Raw genomic sequence first — 5,768 nt, forward strand, 5'->3', positions numbered from 1 at the left:
TGTGAGTGATGAATCACTGGGGTCTATTCCTGAGACCAATACTATACTGTATGTTAACTAACTTGAAGGAAGGAAGGAAGGAAGGAAGGAAGGAAGGAAGGAAGGGAAGGCAGGAAGCAGGAGAGTATGGAATGCCCAAAGGAACCAAGTGGGGTTCCTCTGTGTCCCCCCGCCCCAGGGCTTCCTCACTTGCTCTTTCTGTATCTAATCTAGAAAATACCGACCATGTCTACCCCTCGAGACCAAGGTCAAATACCCCATCTGCTTGAAGCCTTCCCAAATGCCACCAGGCAGGAGTGAGTTCCATAGAACTCTATCTACATACATCTTTTAAAATACCTTTTTTGGGGGTGCCTGGGTGGCTCAGTCGGTTGAGCGTCTGACTCCGGCTCAGGTCATGATCTCGCTGTTCGTGGGTTCAAGCCCCGCGTCGGGCTCTGGGCTGACAGCTCGGAGCCTGGAACCTGCTTCCGATTCTGTGTCTCCCTCTCTCTCTGCCCCGCCGCCCCGGCTCACGCTCTGTCTCTCTCAAAAATAAATAAACATGAAAACGCCTCGCTTTTCACATGGCATTGTGCACACGTGTCCACACCACGTGCCCTGAGGGCGGCCACTCGGGTTCATTCCTCTACCCGCCTGGCGCTTAGCCAGGTGCCCGCATGGGGCAGTTATTCAGTGTATTGTGTCACCGACAAGACTCAGCTCCCTTCTGCAAGGACATCACCAGCCCTGTCCAGCTTCCTTTCCTAGAATGAAATACTAACAGCTTCTAATTCTGGTAACTGCGGACTGGATGATCTGGGCCCAGCCTGCCAGAATTTTGCTAGGAATAGACAGGGACTTCCTTTACATGATAAAGAAATTTAAGGGGGGGAAAAACAACAAGAAAAGAGTACAGAGGACCTCACACTTAATGATGATAAAAGACTGCAGTGTACCTGCTGAAATTGGGAAAGAGACACAAATTCCCACTCTCACCACGTGTCTGCAACGTCTTGCTGGGGACCTAGCCAGCCCACAACGGTAAGAAAAAGAAATAAAATACATAAAGATTGCAATGGAAAAAATAAAATTCCTATATTTTCAGGTGTCATGATTATGCTCATAAAATTTTCAGGAGTGCTACAGATAAAATCCTAAAACTAATAAGATCAGTAAAAAAAAAAAAAAAAAAAGATCGCAGGAGACAAAATCTATTTTATTTCCATGTGGCAGCAACAGGCAGAAAATGAATATTTTCAAAAATGATATTTCTAACAGCACCAAGAAATGACAAGCTTCTAGAAATACAGAGACTAAAAAATACATGAAGCCTATACGGAGAGACATATAAAACTTTATTGAGGGAAATTTGAGGAGGGTTCAAATAAATGGAAAGGAACAGATCAGAAAACTCCATATTGGAAAGGTGGCCCTTCTCCCCAAACCACCTTTCGACTCAGTGCACTCCCAGGGAAAATCCCAACAGGGTCGTACTGGGTTTAGGTTTTCGTTTCTCGTGTGGCTGGCTGTTTCCAACACATACGTGGAAATATCTAGAGTTTCATTTATCAAGTTACTGGCGGCCGCTGAAGTACAGGGACTGATCAAAGAGCTTGGAAACAGCTCCACAGATATGTAGGAATTTGATCAAGGACGAAGATCATACTGCTGAGCAGAGGGGAGAGGGTGGTCTTTCCAGTAAATGCAGCTGGGACAATCTAATGATGTCGGATGCTTATGAAATACAAAAAGCGACAAAAGTGGATTACAGACTTAGAGATGAAAGGCAGAATTATAGAGGTTTGCGTGGGAATAAAAGAGAATCTTCCTAATTCTGAGGTAGAAAATGTTTGGCTTTAGAAAAAAATTTTTTTAATGTTTATTTATTTTTGAGAGAGAAAGAGAGAGAGAGAGGGAGAGACAGCATGAGTGGGGGAGGGGCAGGGACAGGGAGACACAGAATCCAAAGCAGGTTCTAGGCTCTGAGCTGCCAGCACAGAGTCCGACTCGGGGCTCGAACTCACAAACCACAAGATCATGACCTGAGCTTGTCAGACGGTTAACCAGCTGAGCCACCCTGGTGCCCCATTTGGCTTTTTTTTTTTTAAATAAGCCGTAAGAAGTGTTAGTTATAAAGGAAACAATTGATAAATCAGACTGCATTAAATTAGAAACCACTGTTCATCAGAAGACACCTTTTAGAGAGTGAAAAGGTAACTCCAGAGTGAGGAACACACCTTCCATGGAGGAGCACCCCACGAGGAACTAGTACTCAGAATACATAAAGAACTCCTACAAACAAACAGGAGCACTCTTACATTGGTGGCGCCACCCTGGAGGAGAGGGAAGCGGAGACACGCATCCCCCACATCAGGGAGATGCTGGGCACGTGCCGGTGCCCCCTGCAGAAGTTTTCATAAGAGCCCCAAACTGGAAACAACCCAAATGTCCAGCAAACAGTAAAGTGGGTGAATAAATCCAAGTGTACTTATACGAGGGAATACTATGTAGCGATTACACTGGTGAGTCCTTAAAATGGAACATTGAGCGAAAGGAGGTTCTACTTATGTAAAGGTCTGTTTCTAACAGCCTCGGATGAGCTCTACGCCCAGGATGTGTGGACAGGTGGCAACCACAGAAATCCAAGCAAGTGATTACTACACAAGTGGCGGGGAGGAGGGAGGGGGCTGTGGTGCGAAAATGACACAAGAAGTGCTCCTGGCAGCCCTCTATTTCTTAACCTGCATGCGATAAGGTAGGTTTTTACTTTACAATATTCAACCGTACATTTGCTCTGTGAGGAAAAACAAGAGGTCGTCCTGGGGTGCTGACGGTGAATTCCGGGAGGCCTGGGATCGTCCCGGGCTGTTTCACTGAAGCGCTCACCTGACCCTGACCCCTGGCCAAGCCAAGACGTATTCTGATAGATGGTGTTGCACCATGAGCTTGGGTCTGAGGCCTTTCTGGGAGGCTTGTGCCCGCTTGTCAGTGACGTTCATGGATAACGGTGGGACAGATGATTCCCAGCTGGTCCCCAGGAGCATCCTGCAGGGCTCCGTCCTTGGAGCTGGTGATATAGCTCGTGCCTACGAGACCAGCAGAGTGTCGTAAACCCTGGGGTCCCTGGTTCCGTGTGTTCCCAATACCAGCCAGTGGTTCCCAACCTAAGAGAGAAGGTGTGCTGGGCTCGAGCCTTAGAGAAGGGGACGATGCCATTCACACCTCACTTGCCCCAACTCTTGCTTCAGGGCGGCCTTTGGCTGGGACGCAGGGCCTGACTTTAACACCGTGGCTTCATTTCAGATATTGGCAACGTGTTCTGTAGAATCTAAGCAACAAATATTTAGGGTTTTGAAGCCAACAGGCGATGTCCTCTACTCTTTCAACTGTGCCTCTTGAAAGGCTAATAGTCTTTCATACAATAAAAATGTAAAAGAGGTTCTTAACTCGTGGACTGTGACCCAAAAGGCAGTTAAGCCCGACCCCTACTGCAGCGAATTGGTTTCCCGCAACTAACTGTGAGTCTGTGATCGTTGGCCACTGTGATGGCTGATTTTATGTGTCCATGCGGGGGTGTTTGGGGATGAGTTTAACATTGACATGGCGAACTTGTGAGTAAAGCAGATACCATCCGTAATGTGGGTGGGCCTTGTCCCATCAGTTGAAGGCCTGAAGCAAACAAGAACACCAGCCTCCCTGAATAAGAGGGACTCTTCCAGTTGATTTCCCTCAGGCTTCCACATGCACCCTCGTGCTCCCGGGTGTCCACACTGCAGACACATGAACCAGCCTCCGTCACAGCACGAGGCAACTCCTCAGAGTAAATGCGTCTATGCGGACGTGCACCCTGCTGGCTCTGTTTCTCCGGAGAACCCCTGACTAACACATCTTGGGTCCTGTAGCAACCGAACCCTGCCTGCCTCTTACCATTAGCGCATCTCGTAACAGAAATAGAACCTCTTCACGTCCATCAAGTGCTCGCTTTGAGCCCGCTGCCTTATCCGAACCATCTCATCGATTTCCCTCGACAGCCCTTGTTGGGTAGGTACCATTTATTAACGTCCACTTCGTACATGACAAAACAGAGGCTTGGAGAGCGTGCAGAGCCTCGATCTGTCGGAATCCGGAGGCTTCGCGCGCAAGCACCGCGGTCCACGGGCCCAGGGAGGAAATGTGCGCACGAGACAGTCTGCCCACAAGGCGGCCGGGACCCTGAGTCAGCAAGACAACAGAGGACACGCTTAAAAGAAATGAGTGAATTCAACTTGACTTGGGTTCACGCTCCGCAGGTGAGGGGCCTCTCTTCCCGGCCGCCTCGTCCACCTCCGTCACTCACACAGGCGGTGTGTCGTGTGTTACCGCGTGCCGGGTTCTCCCCACCGTCACCAGCACGCGGTTTACACGGCACACAAGAGGGCAACTTCGTCGGGTTGGATTCTCTTATGCCCGCCAGGCTCGTCACCAGGGGACGTCAGAGAGAGGTCCCCACCTCTCAGCCCACCTCTCAGCCGGGCACAGGACGCCCTCCCGGAGCCGGTCCCGCCCCATCTCCGGCCTCCTCCCTGCCCACACGTTCTCCCCCATCTGCACAGGGTGGCCCGCCCCTCCCCCCCACCCCCTGCCCTCACTGACCTCATGCACCCTTGTCCCCGCACTGTCCCAGGCCTCCACTCACACCGTTCGGCCATTACCACCAGGGCACGTCTACCCTGCTTGGGCTCATCCCTCCAAGGCCCTCCGTCGGCATTAACCACAGGGCACACTGATCACTGTTGCATGACCGTGTCTCCCGCTGAAGGTCACCTCTTCAAGGGCAGGGACGCGGCCTTCCTGGAAATCAACCCCCTGGTTCCTCCCAGGAGGTCCCAGTGGGGAGTCTTCTCCAGAAAGAGTGGAACAGGGCAGAAGCCGGAGATGCCAGAAGGGAGGCCGTGCGCCAGACAGAAGGAGGAAGACGGTCTGGAGAGAGTCCCGGGCTCTGGGCCAGCAGAGAAACGGGACGCTGTGCTCCGCTGAGTGTCCCTGCCTCACTGGAGGCTGACGGGATCTGAGGCTCAGATCCACCCGCGTCAGGTGCGTGCTGGGCTCTGCCCTCGGGTTTGCACGACGGGACGTTCAGGAGCTCTTTACGGAGGAATGTGAGTGTCTCCCATTTCTCCTCAGGGTTGAATTATTCCCGGGAAACAGAACCGTGCAATTATTAGGATCTCAACGCTTGTGCTGGAAAAGATAACCTTACGCAAAGTAACCCTGGCCCTTGGCTCCTGGGAGGTCCTGCCTGGTAAGGGTGGCCGTGTCCACCTGGGGCCCTGGGGCCGTGCCCGAGAGTCTACGCGAACAGTGAGATTTGCGGCGAGGGCCTTGCGCCACCCAGCATCAGCTTGACCTCTGGAGGGGATGCAGACCCAGGGCGGCCATATGGGGGGGCAGCCATGGCCACGGCCCGCCCCCAGGGGGAGCTCAGGTGCGCCCTCACTGGTAGTCCTCCACACACACCGTCACACGTCACTGCCGGGAAATGCACTGTCCGCACGCCTCCCTGGGAGAGGACAGCTGGAAGCCTCGTGCTTGGGGTCCCTGCAGCCTGCCCTCTGGGCCTTTCGCACGGCCGGCTCTCCTTTGTATCCTGTGCTGTAACCATCTCTAACGGGGTGGGACGGCTCTGTCCTGTGGGTCCCGCTGGAGAGTCCCCGAAGCTGAGGCTGGCCTTGGAGACCTCCCGGGTTTGCAGAGCTCCTGCCCAGGAAATGCTTTATTTCGCCAACTGACGGCACTGGGGGCCAAAC

General features: G+C 52.3%; 1 non-coding gene across 1 annotated transcript; it reads left to right on the forward strand.

Annotated features, from left to right (window-relative positions):
- Positions 1–352: 352 nt before the first annotated feature.
- Positions 353–437, forward strand: TRNAR-CCG (transfer RNA arginine (anticodon CCG)). Its single transcript has one exon. It is a non-coding gene; the product is annotated as a tRNA-Arg (tRNA).
- The last annotated feature ends 5,331 nt before the right edge of the window (positions 438–5,768 follow it).

The sequence above is a fragment of the Prionailurus viverrinus genome, unplaced genomic scaffold, assembly GCF_022837055.1.
Source record: "Prionailurus viverrinus isolate Anna unplaced genomic scaffold, UM_Priviv_1.0 scaffold_40, whole genome shotgun sequence".
Lineage (NCBI taxonomy): Eukaryota > Metazoa > Chordata > Mammalia > Carnivora > Felidae > Prionailurus > Prionailurus viverrinus.